The 18,487-nt window shown below is 37.9% G+C and overlaps 1 protein-coding gene across 1 annotated transcript in view; it reads left to right on the forward strand.

Annotated features, from left to right (window-relative positions):
• LOC134842169 (transmembrane 9 superfamily member 1-like) overlaps positions 1 to 18,487 on the forward strand; it is a 482,475-nt gene that overhangs the window by 329,552 nt on the left and 134,436 nt on the right. The window lies entirely within an intron of this gene.

Raw genomic sequence — 18,487 nt, forward strand, 5'->3', positions numbered from 1 at the left:
CTTATTAGAATGATCGTAGACATTGCCTTTGCGAAGCGCCAATCATAAATTGTTCTAGAAATTCAAAGAGCTTAAAGGGCATCTATAATTTTCTTTTGAAATTCGAAAGTTGAAATTTTTGCAAGAAAGTCTGTTTTTTATGTTTACTTGCGTGCGTTCATTACTCTTGTTCAATCTCCGATTGGCGATGTTTCAATTCATTTGTCTGTTCCAACTTTGTAAAATTTATTATGTAGTTAATGCTAAATTGTTGGCAATATTGGTGACCTTGAGCAGTTTCATCGGCCTAAAACCAACTATTTATTTAAGGTTAATTAGTTTTTCGGAAGACATTATTACGTAGGAAAATCAGTAATAAGATGATTTTTAACGTCAAAATGAGCAGTTTTCGGTTATTTAAAGGGTATTGTCAACAATTTGGCTTCAACTATAAACATTCTTTTGCTCAATGAATCTGAACGAAGTTGAATAATCCAAAATTTCTCATTTGCTGTCGGAAATACTTTTTTAAACTTATTTCAAACCGTTGCAATGTTACTTTGTATATCACTCTGTATGTCATTTCAAGTGAGCTTTGAATATATCTTTAGTATTTTACCCTTTTTAACAATGGTAGAAGGAGTATAATGACCACTGCCGGAAAGCTTCGAGTCCCCTCCAGTCTGGCTGGAGGGTCAGGTATTCGCGTCATGGAAAGCTGAAGTTATGCTGTGGACACTGGTTACGGATCTCGATGAGAAGAAACGTGGTGTCGCTGTTGCTTTATCTCTCTCTGGGCGAAGGCGCGAAGTGGCCATGGAAGTTCCTTCTACGGAGCTGAACCAAGAAAATTGTCTTGAATCACTTCTAAACAAGTTGGAAACTGTGCTCGGAATAGATACGGTCGATGCTGCTTTCATTTCCTATGACAGTTTTTAGTGTGTTAAAAGGCTAGGAAAGACAATGACAGAGTATATTCAAGAATTCGAAATGTCGCACACAAAATTGAAGAAGCATCAAATGGTTATTCCTGATAATATACTTAATTGTAAAATGTTGAGAAATGCGGAATTAGAGGAGAAGGAACGTCAAATAACTTTTTTCTCGCCGGATCGAAGAATAAGAAACGCGGACAATCGTTTTTCAACAAGCCGGAATCGAATGGAAATAACCCAGTTGGAAAAGACGGAAAAGTCCCAACTTGTCGTGTTTGTGGATCCAGATTCCATTGGGCTCGTTTTTGCCCAGAAGACAAGCAGGAGATTCGGTATGTTAATCGAAGCCAGCGAAATGGTAGCCAAGACGAAGTAGAAGAGCAGAAAACATTCATAACGTTTATTTCTGGAGCCCTACAGTTGATAAAAGAAACATCTAACAACGCCATTGTAGACACAACATGTCCTTGTACTGTTTCAGGTGACAATTGGCTTCACCAGTTTAATCAGAGATTGCCATATCACTTGATAAATGGCGTCATTTTCCAAAAATCTAGTGCTGGAATTGTTTTTGGAGACGGCAGGAGACAAGTTTGTGTCAAAACGGCGTTTGTCCAGATGAAAATTGGATCTTTGGCGTGCAAACTGAAAATCGAGATTTTGAATGGTAATTTAACATTGCTACTAAGTGTTAGATTCATCGAAAAGGCACAACTAACAGTTCAGGCGCATAAGAAAATTATCATCACTGACACCGGGGAAATTGTCCCCATGAAAAAGCTTTCTAGCGGTCATCTTACTGTTGATGTTTTTCCGACTTCCTCGGATGATCACGTTTTTTTATCAAAAAATTTTGATCACATGGATTCTAAGCAAATATTCAAGCTTCACTGTCAGTTTGGTCACTGTAGTGGTAAGAAGTAATTCGCTATGCTAGCGCAAGCTGGTAAAAATAGGGCCTTTCTGAAGAAAAGCGTTGAGAATGTCTGTGAATCGTGTACCGTATGTGCTAAATTTGGCAGAGCAAAAGCGAGACCTGTTGCGTCGCTTCCTTTGTCTGTCAGATTCAATGACATGATTGCTATTGATGTACACATGAACACAGAATTGGGGTCCTCTGTTTATCATTTTCATATAATAGACGTATAAACAGAGCGTTATTGGCGTTTTACTGAAAACGTGGTGTCTTCGACATGGGTATCCAAAGAAAGTACTCACCGATAATGGTGGAGAGTTTTGCAACTTGGAGTTGATATATGTGGCAGAAAACGCTGATATCACATTCAAGTTCACAGCTGGTGGCAGTCCGTGGTCAAATGGTGTCTGTGAGCGTCACATGCGCTTATCACTGAATCATTCCTGAAAGTATCAGAAAATAACCCAGGATCAGAGCCAGAAGATGTTTTAGACCATGGAGTTTTCGCCCAGAATTGCTTGTTAAAGATCAATGGGTTTTCTCCCTATCAACTTGTTTACGGAAACAGTCCAAACATACCAAATGTCACTACGAATTCTCTTCCTGCTCTTGAGAAAGCTTGCATCAGCAAAACGTTCTCAGATCAACTGAAAAAGCTCCATGACGCAAGAAGTGCTTATTTGAAGTTGGAAAATTCCAGCAAGATCCATAGAGCTTTTTTGAGTAATGTACGAAAAGATGCGGGTCCCTTCCTTTTAGGGATGATGTTTTCTATAAGCGCGAAGAGAATAAATGAAAAGGTCCAGCGAGTTCATTCCAATATGATGCGTCATGTAAAATTCACGATTCCTGACGGTTCTGTCGAAACACCAGAGGTACAAGACGTGACGGGAACGAAAATCAGTTCTGGGAGCGATAGCGTTTACACGGACCCAGACGAAATTTCGGACACACCTCACCAGTGGAATGAGAAGGAGTTAGAGGGCTCTGACTTGTTGGAGGGCTCATCTGACATGATTCAGAAGAAACAAGATAATGTAATTCCTGAGATCGGTGACATGATTCAGAAGAAACAAGATAATGTAATTCCTGAGATCGGTGACAATTCGGATCAATCGGAGCAGGTATCTGACCGAGTTGTCGCTAAATTAACCAGTTTTCCCAAAACTGGTCAGAAGATCAGACTGGTTTTGCGAGATCCCTCTGTACTTGGGGTCGATTACGCGGGAACTGCTTTAAGCAGAGGAGGTAAGAAAACAGTTCAGTATAAAAATTATTACAATATTGAATTCGAAAAACCAGATGCTTGTCATGGTGTTACTGACTGTCTTGACTTTAAAAACGACGTGTTGCACTGGGAACCATCTGTAGATGAAGAAACTTGTTTACTGACAGTATCAGATGAACACAAAGCATCCATAAGTTTCGCAAAACAAGCGGAGTACGAGAGCTGGCTTGAAAATGAGGTTTTTGAAGTAGTTACAGACAACCATCAACACTGTATTTCAACCAAGTGAGTAATTACTGAGAAAGGTGGCAGAAAAATTAAAGCTCGCCTTGTTGCAAGAGGATTTGAAGAACTCGGTGCTGATGACATAGTTCGCTATTCACAAAATTCCGCTAAAGACTCTCTAAGACTATTGCTTGCTATAGTATCTTCGTCCGAGGACTGGGAAATGGGTTGCATGGACGTTCATACGGCTTTTCTCCAAGGAAAAAAGACCAACCGTCATGTATTTGTCGCCTCCACCAGTGTTTGCAGAGAAAAACAAGCCATGGAAACATAAAAAGACCGTGTATGAGCTAGTTGATGCTTCTCTCAGCTGGTATGAGCGAGTAAAAGAAGTATTCATTGTGCTAGGAGGAACCGCTTGCAAATTTGACTCAGGATTGTTTGTGTTTCGTGATTCGCGTTCAGAAACTATTGGCCTTGTTTCCATACATGTGGATGGTTTCTTCTGGGCAGGAAATTAAAGATCTGTCCGCGCTGTGGTTGTGGGAATTAGGAGCAATTTTAAAATTGGCTCAGAGAAAACTCTGCCTTTCCGATATCTTGGTTTAGAGTTCCGTGAAAAACAGGGAATAACTGTAGATCAGACAAATTATCTTGAAAAAATTCAGCAAATCCGTTTTTCTGGAGCGGGAGGACTGTTATCTAAAAATGAGGACAAAAATTCCATGCGTACTTCACTGGGCAAACTTCTCTGGTTATCGACACAAACTCAGCCAGGTTTATCTTTTTGTACTAGTACAATGGCATCGAAGATAAGAACCTTCAAGAAGTCTGACCTTGCTGTTCTTAACAAGCTCATACGTAAATGCAAAGCTATGCCTGCTAAACTTTGTTTCTAAACACTTGATGTTGAAAATTGAGTCCTTATTGTCTACACCGATGCCTCGCTAGCAAACTGTTAAGACTTGACGTCACAGTGTGCATATTTGATTTTTCTGGCTAATAGAAGAACATATACAAGCTTTCTGATATCGTGGAGGTCCCAGAAGTCCAAAAGGGTTGTCAGAAGCACGCTCATTGCGGAATCGGTTGCGTGTCTACAAGCATTGGACTCTGGTATTCTGTTACAACACATTTTGAACGAGGTATTTTTTGTCAAATTGCCTATTTTTTGTGCTACTGACAATGAATCGCTTGTATCTGCAGTACTCTCATCAGAAATTGTGGCAGATAAACGCCTGAGAGTTGATATTGCCTATTTATGAGACCTGATTTGTCATAATCCTTCCATACGCCTTTTTTTGGGTGTCCACGAAAGAGCAACTTGCAATAGAAACAATAGAAACTCTGAACAAAATATTATTCGCGAATAGTTTGAAGATTTTCTTTGCTAGCAAAGCAGTTAGAGAATCGCTATGCACGTCGTGTGGAAGTAAGCCCTGGAAACGTAGATTTGTAACAACATAATTATAACATATTCATTTCGTACTGCTTAAGTGTTAAAACGTTATTAATTTCATGCTGCTAACGTGTTAACATGTTATACCTTATTGAAACATATAACGTGTTAAATTCAGTTAAATACACAATGAGCATTTAATCCTGCATAACATATTCATTTAGCTGGAGTGTTTTTTTGTAAGATGTGATAGTTGACTGATTAAAATTAGTTTACCAGACCGTAGTTAATGCCAAATTCAAATAAGTGTTATTTATTTGTCTGTCCGAACTTTTTGCAACCAATTATAATTTATGTCAATTTGTTGGCGATATCGGTGAGCTTCAGCAGCTCAAACGGTCAAAAATTTGTTTTAGAATAATTAGATTTTGTATAGAATCTAATTAGAATAATTAGTGTAGTGTTTATTGAGTTATTGGTTTCTCAACTGAATGAAAAATTGTTTCCAGACGTCAAATTAAGCATTTTTGTTAATTAACTTCGTTCATATTCGTTGACCCAAAAGTATATTTCTAACAAATTGACATTAACTATATAATGCCAAACTGTTGGCAATATGCTTTTCGGTCAACGAATCTGAACGATGTTAATTAATCTAAAACAGATCATTTTGACGTCGGATTTTTGTTTTTAACTGATTAAAACCTTGTTAAAAAACCAATTAACCTAAAATGCTATAGTTTTTGACCAATTGAATTGCTGAAGGTCAACTATGTTGCAAACATTTTGGCATTAAATATAAAAGCGCTGTTTTTTGACCGATTAAGTTGCTTGGAGGCTCCGATGTTGCCAACATTATCGCATAAACTACAGCTTGAAGTTGGTCAAATTGTTGTATGGCCCGCCGTTTCACCAAAATTTTTCATTTACCAGGAGTTTGACATTTCGTCATAACATTATGGTTTGGATTCTTGAAATGATCATGCCTCTCAAATGAGATTCTGAAGATAATTTCACAAAATTTCCATAGAGCTCATTTTATCATGCTAAAATTCATCATGATTTTAGGAACTTCACAAAGGAGACCCCAAAGGCTACAAGCCTCAATAGAACAACCTTAGGAAGTGTTAAAAGAGTCAAGATGTTTTCGTGACGAGCTTGAACAACATGGTTTCATCATTTCATGGTATAAAGTGAAACTTGATACTGCTGTTTCGTCCTTCAGCATAAAGTTTTATCGTACTTAAAGAGTAATCTTTGATGAGCATTTTTCCCCACAATTTTTGTATCTCTCATTATTATCTAATTTGAATTTTTGATAGCAGTTTTCGTTCAAAAGTCCGATAGAAGAAAAGTTTAATCGACAGAAATCTGACGATTTCTATCAACCTATTCGATAAGGGTTTCCTGAGTGTAAATATTACTGTCTATCTAATTTGAAGTCATTGATTTTACTACCTAAATTGCAGATAAATGCTGTACAGATAAATGCTCATCACTGAATGAAAGGTTGAATGAGTGCAAACAACTGCTATATTCTAAGTTATTGCATTGAATAAAAATGGAATTGACGAAGGTGCCATGTTGAATTATTGTATTCGTTTGTCGTACGTTTGAAATTTATTCTATGATGAAGATGAAAGCGCATTTTATTAATTGGCGAAACTTATCGTCCTTCATAATTAATTATTTTCATCTTCGTTTTTTGGAATAAAACTGGGTGAATGGTGAGAAAATGTGGGTGTTATACAGGGTGTCGCAAAAAAAATATTCCAACTGGAATATCTCGACAACTACTTGGGCGATTTTCTTCAAAATATGCACACATACATAGCAGCCCAAGACAAAGTTGGAAAAAACGACCGCCTTTTTTTCACTCTACCAAAAAGATTTCACGAAAAATTGTTTTAACATTCATTCAGAGAAAGCTTGGAAACCAGACAGTAAAACGTATTAACTTCTAGATGTTTTTGAGAGTCTGTTTTATACTCCAGCTGCACGTACCTCAACTTGTGCGGCATTTGGCTGCAGACATCTTCTAGCTCGTTTTTGCATCCCCAAAAACTACTTTACTCAGCATTCTTCTTTCAAGTTTCATCTTGGATAATTTTCCTTCTCAGGTCATCTGAAGTCGCCAAACGAGCTTCTTTGTAGGCTCTATTTGCATAACTTTGCCCATTTTGGTCTCCCGGAACTACTTTATTCAGATTTTGATTGGTGCCTTTTTCTTGGTACTTTTTGTAAATCTACCCACTCGAGATCTGTTGGGGGAACGATTTGAGAATTTAAGAGCGAGCTGACGAATAGTCTGTTCGTTTTGTACTGGCAAACGTTAAAACAATAAAGATTCGCTGCTCGATTGTAAACTGCATCATTTTTACAAGTGAGAAGCATGAACAACTCAATGCATTTTGATACTTAGCGGAATAAAATTTTGCGGTAACTTTTTGTACAACGTTTCAACGTTATGATTTTCAGAAAATCTGTGTCTTAGGCTGCTAAATATGTGTTCCAAATTTCATGAAAATTGATTCGGTAATTGCACCAGGTGTTTTAGATTAATATTGACTAGCTTATCCTACGTGTTGGCGAACGTTTAGAGGTCATGGATTGTTGAGGTATTGTTGTTCACGAAGTAGCTGGTATTGTTATTCAGGAGGCGTTTAGTTTCAGCTTATAACTTGCCGTATTGAACTTTTTCTCCAAAGATTTAAAAGATTAAATAGATCACCGATGTTTTAACGTTTTAAAGCGTAATTAATTCTACGAGTCTTGCCCCAGAAACACGTAAATAAAGCTATTTTAAAAAATCGTGTTTCATTTGTTCTACTGATACGAAACGTCGTTATGGCAAATTGAAATCTATGTTTAGTACAGTGCTGATTTAAATTATCCGGACAAATCGAACAAAACTTGAATTTTCAAACGCGTCATCTCAAATTGCGTTAAGATTAGACAAAAAGTGGAGAGAACAAAAGTTGCTTAGAATTTCACCAGAATTAATATGGTGCCATTTTTTCTCCAAAATTCTCAACAAAAATTTTACCCCAAAAATGGGTCATTTTGGCTTTTTTCAATTAATCAAGAATTACGCGGAAACTACTTTGTAAATTGATAAGAAAATTATATCACAGGAAGCCTCTTAGGCAGCTCAACAAAGTTTAAGAAGGGTTAAATCTCCAAAAACCAGTATAAGAGAAAAAAAACTTCACTTGATAGTCAATAAATGTGATTTTTACTATATAAAACCCAGAATCTCTGTTTAAAAATAAATTTTAATAAATTTGCACAAATTTTGGAGATTTAACCCTCCTTAAATTTTGTTGAGCTGCGTAAGAGGCTTCCTGTGATATAATTTTCTTATCAATTAATAAAGTAGTTTCAGCGTAATTCTTGATTAATTGAAAAAAGCCAAAATCACCCATTTTTGGGGTAAACTTTTTGTTGAGAATTTCGGACCAAAAATGGTACCATATTAATTCTGGTGAAATTCTAAGCAACTTTTGTTCTCTTCACTTTTTGTCTAATCTTAACCCAGTTTGAGAAAAATGCGTTTGAAAATTCAAGTTTTGTTCGATTTGTCCGGATAATTTAAATCAGCACTGTATTAGATTTCAACTTGTCACAATGACAACGTTTCGTATCAGTCGAACAAATGAACAGAAGTAATTTTTAGAATAGCTTTTTTTATGCGTTGTCGAGGAAAGACTCGTAGAAATAATTACGAGTAGAAATTTTATAAAGGTTTGGTGATCACTTTGATTACTTAAAATCTTTGGAAAAAAAGTTCAATGCGGCAAGTTATAAGCTAAAACGAAACGCTCACGCCAGCTGTCTCGTGAATAAAAACAATCCATGACTTCTCAAAGTTCGTCAACAGTTAGGTCAAGCTAATCAACATTGAATCTAAAATACCTGAAGGTCGTTCTCAATAATATAGAAAATGAATTTTCTCCGGTCAATCTTCGCCATTACTTTTTGTTGATTCAGTTCTCATTAGGTTTTAAGGCTTCAAATTGTTTTTGTGCGCTAAAAATTTAGTAAAATAGTTAAAAATGGGCCCAGAATGAGACGAAAGAGTTAAGCGATATCAATCTGAAAGAAATCTGCTTCTGCCCCATATTCCCATGTCGAATAAAATATGCCTTTCAAACGTTCATACTAGAGTTCATCCTTACAGATCTGTAGAAAATTGTACGTTATAATTTTGCATTAAAAAATTTTGTTGAGTAAAGTTTTCATAGCACTGCTTAAGCAAGATCTTAGAACACAAAACCATAATTTAACAAAATGACAAAAAAGAAGTAGGCTATGACAAAAACTCAATGAATTTGAATTCGATCAATTGTTGGTTTGTCACATTAACATAAAAACCAACCGTAAAAGTTTTGTGCAGCTGGCTATGAATGACCTCAAAAAGTTACCAGTACGAGAAAAACATTTTCCATGAGGTTTAAAAAAGGATCTATGCTCTAGGAGAATCTGATTTAACTTTTTTTTTAAATGAAGTGAAAACTGGAGAAAAAACTTAACTTCAGTTGAAAACTTACAGCTTGCAAGGGCTTTCAAAAAACACAAGATTCAGTGAGACTTCCTGAATAACAAAATTTCTTTTCCTGGGAGGCAAATGATCAAAATGAAATACGCACCAAAGCAGGAAAAAATAAATTACTTCGCTTTATTTGAAGGAAGACTTCCTAATCTTAAGAACCGTTTGACTTTGCTCATAAAATTGCCCCGATGACCTGGTTTTGAAACCTTTCGAAAACCTGGTTGTACAAATAAATCTACGCTGGTTAAATACTCTCCCTGAAATTTATTTTGCATAGGTCTGACTGAGGTATATGCGGAACCCCTGACATGGAAGTGTTTTCAGTCATACTAAACCCGATTTCGTTTTTTTTAACTTCCTGAAACTTCCTAAAAGAAAAGTTCAAGTTGATGAGTTGAGTTGCACGTGCGGTTTGCTTTGAAAAGAAAAATGGATCAAATTTTTTGTGTGTTAAATAAAGTTGCTTTTTTTGCGTCCCAATACTATAACAGATCAGACCAAGCTGACCAGTGAAACTGTGCGCGTGGGGGGCCCTGAAAAAAACTTCACCCAGTAGTGGATTTTTGGACTGGTTTGGAGGAAACATTTTGAAAGAACACTCCAACAGATCACTATTGCTGGAATTTTGTGCTGGATTGAAGGGATCCAGATTCAACTGAGCCTCGGAGCGGATTTTTTTTAGCATGGTGAGATCAATTCAATTATTCCCCCAAGTTTTTTTTTCGGTAAAAATGAAACGGAAAACGAGTAGTATGTGAAAGTGGCTAAGGAATTACATGGCATTAACCCTCCCCCTCCCCCCCCCACCCCAAAGAATTCGGTGTGGCATTACATAATATACTTTTAACCGCCTTTGGGCTTAAAGCTCCTACATTTTGGGCCACTCATGTTTTAGAAGGGGTTAGATAGTGGTATTTTGCGACCACTTTCAAAATTGGGTGGTATTGGCATTTCGTTTCGCTGGATAATTTCCAATTACAACTTTCGCCCGCTATAATTTCGCCGCGCTATATTTCCTAGTGCAACTTTCGCAGCGGTGATTATTTCCCAGTCATGTTTTTATTAAATTAAAGGCTTTCAACTTTGCAAGTTTTGTTTGGTTGGTATATACTTGTAAACTAAGTTTGTTATTGATTATGCTTTTGAACAAAACTGAACTCATTTGATTGATTTATTTCCAAATTTCATTGTACAGTCAAGCATGTATTTCACAGAATTAATTAGAATCATGCAAAGTTATAGCACGCGGCGTTTGGGTGGTCTTGGTTCTTCAGGATCACTTTCATCTGTTTTTTGAGCTTCTGTGTCCAGGTATGGACATTCTATTTCCTGCTTTCTTTCAGAATAGGCTTGCTCGCTCAGTCGGTCCAAGTCTACTATTCGTGTTTCAAGCTCAGTGTGATAATACTGACGCTGAAAAAGTCCCTGATCAGGGATCGTAATTATGTCAACATTATATCCAGCCAGCGCCTTCAAAATTTTCTGCAATTCCGCCCCCACGTTATCAGTTCTTGGCTGCGAACCCTCAACTTTCAATTCCCCCCAGTCCGAATTGTGCCCAATTTCTCGAAAGAATTTGTCTTCCCGCAAAATTTTGTGCCCAAATGCTCTCATATTTATTATATCTGTATGTATATAACGCTTGTTGTCAAATACTGCAAAAGCTAAGTTACCCGCTGCAACTAAGCTGTAAAGTTTGGGTTTCAGTCCCACAAACTCCTGTATGATTTCTTCAAACTTCATTCTTGAATTTTAGCGTAAAGCGGTTGTTTTTGGTGTGGTGGAGGGGATGTGTGGGTGGAAGATTGCAAAAGTCAAATTCTTTTCGCAGGTTGGCATTTTTGACAAAATCTTTGTATAAATCGTTGCTGCGGATTTCATACAGGATTGAATCAGTGTCAAAATACAATAAAGAACAATCGAAGTGTTTCATGTAGTATTTAGGCAGATGTAGTTTTTAGCCATAAAGAAAGAACATGGACAATAAAGAACGTGTAGTATTTAGCCAGATCAAGGATAGCTACCCCATTAATTGGGGGCTTATCCCACTTAATGTTGACAGGTTTTGAGGAAACAGATACCATTTCAATATCAGTTTTTTTTACGCAGCCAAATCATTTTTTCGTTGCTAAAGTCTGTAGTTTTTCTGCGGTCCGAGCAATATCAACAATTAATCGTTTTCTTTTGGATTCGCAAATTTTTCCGAAACCGCTATTAATGATTTGTTTAAAAAAGTCCTGGGTAAGTTTATTGCTACTGTTTTTTTTTCAGCTCAGTGTTCAATTGTACATATATATAGCGCAATGAACTTTTCCTGCCGAAACTGCAGCACTCGATTAACTTAATCAACTATTATGCCCAATTTGATGTACAGTTGAAGATTGATGTATTGCACTTCAAAGTTTTTTTCGGGAAGAAGTTTTGATTAAGTTTCGGCGTTGTGCTCACCTTATCAGAAATGTTCAATTGTTTCATCATATCTATTTGAACATAACTGAGCCACAATTTTGACACTACTTCTTTTGTTGGTGCTAGTGGGTAGTCCGAATGTCCATCGTAGAGATTATCGGGATAGGTCATGTCAACGCCCAATATGAATCCAATGTCAGAAATCGCGATATTTTTCATTATCTCGTCTAATGGAATTTTGTCATTGAACTCGAAATTTTCTATGATCCCGCCATACAAGCTTTTCGTGTCGATCATAAAGAGGAAGGTGCTGGGCTGAGTTGAGTCAAAATTTTGTACAAGGTTGTTATTAGCAGTTGCAAGTCGTTTATCGAAAACACTAGCAACCCCACCCCTTATCACATTTTTCGCCATACCCAAGTGTTCCCTGTTAGTGAGCAGTTGCAGATCTGCAATGCCAATTCGCAACAATGCATCTCCCGAAAAGTTGCTGACAATAAAACTTTGTGCGCAATCCAAGTTTGTAAATTTTGAAACAAACTCGTCTAAACTCCTCAAACACTCAGGCCAGTATCAAAGTGGCAGTCGTTAAGTACAAGTCATTGTACTCGCCTAATGTTTCACATCCAAAACGATCATAGACTGACCATGCATGCTGATATTCTTTTTTGTTCACACTTACAGCACAGTCTTTTAACGTGTTTGTCCACTTGTCTTGTAGTGGTAGACCATCTTCATCGTACCTTGCATGACTGTCCACATAGGAGTAGGGAAGTATCCCTTCTGACGTATCAATGCTAAGTCGTCTTCGGGTCGAGTAGTATAAGAGTTGTCGAGGTAGATGAACTTGTCCAGAGCAAGATTCCGGGCCAGCTCATCCAGAGAGCTGTTCATGAATTTCAAACTATCATTAAACCGGATGTCCTCGTTTATATTTCGTTCATGTTGCTGCTGATTAGTGTGCAATCTGATCCATACTCTCATCGTCAGGGAGATGCATTTTTAATCTTTGAGGGGAATTACTGAAAGTGTTTGTGTTGCTGTCCTGTAGATTTTTGAGCACATAGTGCAAGTCATAGTTTTGTGGATTGTGAGCAAACACGAGGGTGAATTTTTTGTACGCCTCAAAATGTTGCATTTGATGTGCGCCCAACCGAGGAAAGTGCCATCGAAAAGACTACGTCGAATACTTTTGTGTTGTTCTCGCTGAGTTCTTCCTCGCAAATCCAACATCGGTCACCATCTTCAAGATTGATGGTGTCGTCCAAGTAGTTTGGAAATCTTCGCTTTTTATTCTGAAAATCACGAGCCGAAATTTCCAGCATTTGTACAAATTTGGACAAAATGTCTGATCCTTGTTAAAGAGAAAAGAATGCGGACTTCGGGTTTCCTTGTTCAACTACTACATTACAGAAACTGCTCGGCTTATGTTTCTCAATAACCCTCGGTAACAAGGACTCCAAGTCAAAGTACACTGCAAAAGGGCTGTTGCTTCTTGCACCAATATTCTTGAATGGTACGCCGCTCTTGTATTTGTCAGACATAGTGACAATAGCAGGTTCGTTCCCCATACAAACTAAATGATGTCGTTCCAGTCGCTCTGCTGATGATTCTCTGTGAAAACAGTTTCTGCAGAGCTGATTTCGCGATCTGGTTTTCGTTTCTGTAGTTTACTCACTAGCTTGATGAGATCTTTGATCACCACATAATGGTGCATTCCCATGTCGTTTAAAAGCAGGTAATCGACAACGAAATTGGATTGGTACCCCGTTGTACCTGAAATAAAACGAGTTCTTTCTAGGTATTGAATGCATCCTTCTTTTAAAGAGTGTGTAACTATTTAGTTATCTTGATTGTTGGCTTTTTACGCTGGACTAGTAGGAAGGTGTTTTCGGTATAATCATAAACTTTTCTTTCGTTTATTAACCTTAAGATATTCATTTGCACTTCATTGAGAACTTCGAAGCGTGGAATGGCCATGGGATAGATAAAGTCACCTATTGGCTCATGCACTCGCAAGTTTCTTTGCTTGTCATAATACTTAACTTGATTCTCTCTTCTACTTGGTATCAGATCGTTCAAGAGCGAGTGAGATGTTGTTTTGTCGGTAGCATTGGGCAACGAAGCAATATAAGAAACTTTTTTTTGTCTTCATAGTTTTTTATGTTCAGGAACAAAGTGTGATGTTTCTGCAGATCTGTTGGTAGAGGCAAGTAGGATGCAGCTCTGATTGGCACTATCTTCACCATTTTCAGAACTATTTTGTCGATTTTTCGAAATCTCCATCCGCTCCCGTGAGATGCGTACATATGTACAGTGGATAGAATTTGATCCAATTAATCATTAAATTGATCATCTGTCGATCCTTGTATGTCCAGAGCTATCATCTTCCAGTTAGCAACGATCGTTTTTACCTCTTCGGTGCCGTCCGCTTTTTCTTTCTCCAGCGTCACTTCTACCGCCAAATGAGCTTTTTTGGGTTCGTACATAGTGTTTTGGTTGATCCATTCCTCGATTTAGTCTCGCTTATTCACAAATAGAGCTGGCAAGTTCACTTTGTTTTCCGAGGGTACTATGTCGTACACGCTCACTGCTCCACTAAAAGCTGTCTCAGCAGCTTTTATGGACGTGAGGATTGCTCGGTCCACATCCCATGCCGGCTAGCCGTGCTCTTTTTGCAGATGATCGGCACAGGGACGATCATTTTTGAACTTATTTAGATCGTAGAAACAAATTCTCATCTGTGCTGGCTCTCCACTTTCTTTGTGCTGCTCTACTACATGTTCCCCATGACTCGTAGAGATTTGTCCTCCAGTTCACAATGTTCGCAGATATAGTCGGGGTTAACACGGTCGATTTTGTGGACAGCCGTTAGATGACTTTTGAGGCTTAGCTTGTCGCTCAGTTTCTTTTGACAGAACTGCTGAAGTTGAGAATTCAAAAGTGTAAAGTGAAGTTTAATGGTTGGGAAAGGTTGACGTTTAATTTTTAGCTGACCACAAAGCGTAGGTTCATAACGTGTAGGGTTATTGATTAACGGTTTCAACTTCTTTTCTCGGTTCTATTATTCATTACTTTTGTGGAAACATTTACCACCTTTAACACTTTATATCTTATTGAACTCCTTTATGTGGTATTTAGGTCAACTCTTGTTTTAACCTACACTTCGATTGAGACTGATTGGTTGAAAGTGACTAATGAGAGCTAAGCTAGCAAAAGGTATTTGAATGGAACTATCACCACAACCACAAAGTGTAATAGGAAAGTATACATAAGGGAAACTGATGGTGGATATAAAATATACTAGCGTGTACCGCACCTCCGGTGCTTCGAATTTTCAAAAAATCAAAAAAAAAACTTTTCTTTGAGTGTACTCTGACAGCACCCAATAGTAGTAGGCTCCTACACAGGGGTGCTCCAGAGCCTAATCCCAAAACCACCTTGGCGCTCCAGACACAATTTCTCGGTGCTCCAGACCCTAATCCCATAATCACATAGGGGCTACAAACAAATTTTAAAACATAGGGGCTACAAACAAATTTTAAAACCGAGGAAAGTGCCATCGAAAAGACTACGTCGAATACTTTTGTGTTGTTCTCGCTGAGTTCTTCCTCGCAAATCCAACATCGGTCACCATCCTCAAGATTGATGGTGTCGTCCAAGTAGTTTGGAAATCTTCGCTTTTTATTCTGAAAATCACGAGCCGAAATTTCCAGCATTTGTACAAATTTGGACAAAATGTCTGATCCTTGTTAAAGAGAAAAGAATGCGGACTTCGGGTTTCCTTGTTCAACTACTACATTACAGAAACTGCTCGGCTTATGTTTCTCAATAACCCTCGGTAACAAGGACTCCAAGTCAAAGTACACTGCAAAAGGGCTGTTGCTTCTTGCACCAATATTCTTGAATGGTACGCCGCTCTTGTATTTGTCAGACATAGTGACAATAGCAGGTTCGTTCCCCATACAAACTAAATGATGTCGTTCCAGTCGCTCTGCTGATGATTCTCTGTGAAAACAGTTTCTGCAGAGCTGATTTCGCGATCTGGTTTTCGTTTCTGTAGTTTACTCACTAGCTTGATGAGATCTTTGATCACCACATAATGGTGCATTCCCATGTCGTTTAAAAGCAGGTAATCGACAACGAAATTGGATTGGTACCCCGTTGTACCTGAAATAAAACGAGTTCTTTCTAGGTATTGAATGCATCCTTCTTTTAAAGAGTGTGTAACTATTTAGTTATCTTGATTGTTGGCTTTTTACGCTGGACTAGTAGGAAGGTGTTTTCGGTATAATCATAAACTTTTCTTTCGTTTATTAACCTTAAGATATTCATTTGCACTTCATTGAGAACTTCGAAGCGTGGAATGGCCATGGGATAGATAAAGTCACCTATTGGCTCGTGCACTCGCAAGTTTCTTTGCTTGTCATAATACTTAACTTGATTCTCTCTTCTACTTGGTATCAGATCGTTCAAGAGCGAGTGAGATGTTGTTTTGTCGGTAGCATTGGGCAACGAAGCAATATAAGAAACTTTTTTTTGTCTTCATAGTTTTTTATGTTCAGGAACAAAGTGTGATGTTTCTGCAGATCTGTTGGTAGAGGCAAGTAGGATGCAGCTCTGATTGGCACTATCTTCACCATTTTCAGAACTATTTTGTCGATTTTTCGAAATCTCCATCCGCTCCCGTGAGATGCGTACATATGTACAGTGGATAGAATTTGATCCAATTAATCATTAAATTGATCATCTGTCGATCCTTGTATGTCCAGAGCTATCATCTTCCAGTTAGCAACGATCGTTTTTACCTCTTCGGTGCCGTCCGCTTTTTCTTTCTCCAGCGTCACTTCTACCGCCAAATGAGCTTTTTTGGGTTCGTACATAGTGTTTTGGTTGATCCATTCCTCGATTTAGTCTCGCTTATTCACAAATAAAGCTGGCAAGTTCACTTCGTTTTCCGAGGGTACTATGTCGTACACGCTCACTGCTCCACTAAAAGCTGTCTCAGCAGCTTTTATGGACGTGAGGATTGCTCGGTCCACATCCCATGCCGGCTAGCCGTGCTCTTTTTGCAGATGATCGGCACAGGGACGATCATTTTTGAACTTATTTAGATCGTAGAAACAAATTCTCATCTGTGCTGGCTCTCCACTTTCTTTGTGCTGCTCTACTACATGTTCCCCATGACTCGTAGAGATTTGTCCTCCAGTTCACAATGTTCGCAGATATAGTCGGGGTTAACACGGTCGGTTTTGTGGACAGCCGTTAGATGACTTTTGAGGCTTAGCTTGTCGCTCAGTTTCTTTTGACAGAACTGCTGAAGTTGAGAATTCAAAAGTGTAAAGTGAAGTTTAATGGTTGGGAAAGGTTGACGTTTAATTTTTAGCTGACCACAAAGCGTAGGTTCATAACGTGTAGGGTTATTGATTAACGGTTTCAACTTCTTTTCTCGGTTCTATTATTCATTACTTTTGTGGAAACATTTACCACCTTTAACACTTTATATCTTATTGAACTCCTTTATGTGGTATTTAGGTCAACTCTTGTTTTAACCTACACTTCGATTGAGACTGATTGGTTGAAAGTGACTAATGAGAGCTAAGCTAGCAAAAGGTATTTGAATGGAACTATCACCACAACCACAAAGTGTAATAGGAAAGTATACATAAGGGAAACTGATGGTGGATATAAAATATACTAGCGTGTACCGCACCTCCGGTGCTTCGAATTTTCAAAAAATCAAAAAAAAAACTTTTCTTTGAGTGTACTCTGACAGCACCCAATAGTAGTAGGCTCCTACACAGGGGTGCTCCAGAGCCTAATCCCAAAACCACCTTGGCGCTCCAGACACAATTTCTCGGTGCTCCAGACCCTAATCCCATAATCACATAGGGGCTACAAACAAATTTTAAAACCCTATGACTATATGACTATAATATATATGAAATGACTATATTACAATAAGTCACTGCTGTTGTGGTATATAATAAAAAGGTATGTCAGCGGACTGTATTTGCGTGCCTTAACGTTCGATCAAGACTATAACGATCATATTTGAGTGGAATTAAAGTTATAGCTAAGAGTTATAGCCAATAGGTAAGAGTTATAGCCAATGTATTCAAACCCGTATCAACTGTAAAACATTGCCTTTCCGTATGCATTTTTTATTGACGAAACAACGCTTAGCAATCTGAATCACTCACGAAATTTGAAGAGCGGCTGTCAGTCCGGTGTCATGACTTAATTGAATAATAAAAATAATCGTAAAATTATGGAATAATAAATTAAGCAAAATGATTTTAATTGGAGATTGGCATACTGAAGATACTGATAGTGAGCAGTTTAGTTTCTCTGTCTTCTCAACTGGTGCCCGATCAAAAAACAGTTGTATTAACGATCGTCATATAGTTTTCATATCACGGTGGAAAAAATAGCAGATAAGGAACCAAAAGAATATGAACAGAGTTGTAAAGAACAGTTTTACTTGAACGAACTTTTACAAATAAAAAATTCAGCAGGTCCGCGAGGTGTTGGAAAAATACAAAAGGAAATTGGAAAAATGTAGAGTTACTTCAATGGACTTGGAAGTCTTTCACGAGATTTATTTGACCGTGAAAAAAACCTATCCGAAAAACTCTGACCGCCGAAATTATTTTCTAGCTGCATGTTCTGTTTTTCTTTTCTAGCAAAAATGACATAAACTATGACGTTGCCATTAAACTTAGACCATATGGAGGTCTTATTGGCATAGATAGTTCTTCATTGGACAAATATTTAAATGATTCAAAAATATTACGTTAGTATGCAATTTTACATGATGCCGCGGGATTTGTTCACGAAGCTT

This window comes from Symsagittifera roscoffensis, chromosome 3 (genome assembly GCF_963678635.1).
Source record: "Symsagittifera roscoffensis chromosome 3, txSymRosc1.1, whole genome shotgun sequence".
NCBI classification, from domain to species: domain Eukaryota; kingdom Metazoa; phylum Xenacoelomorpha; order Acoela; family Convolutidae; genus Symsagittifera; species Symsagittifera roscoffensis.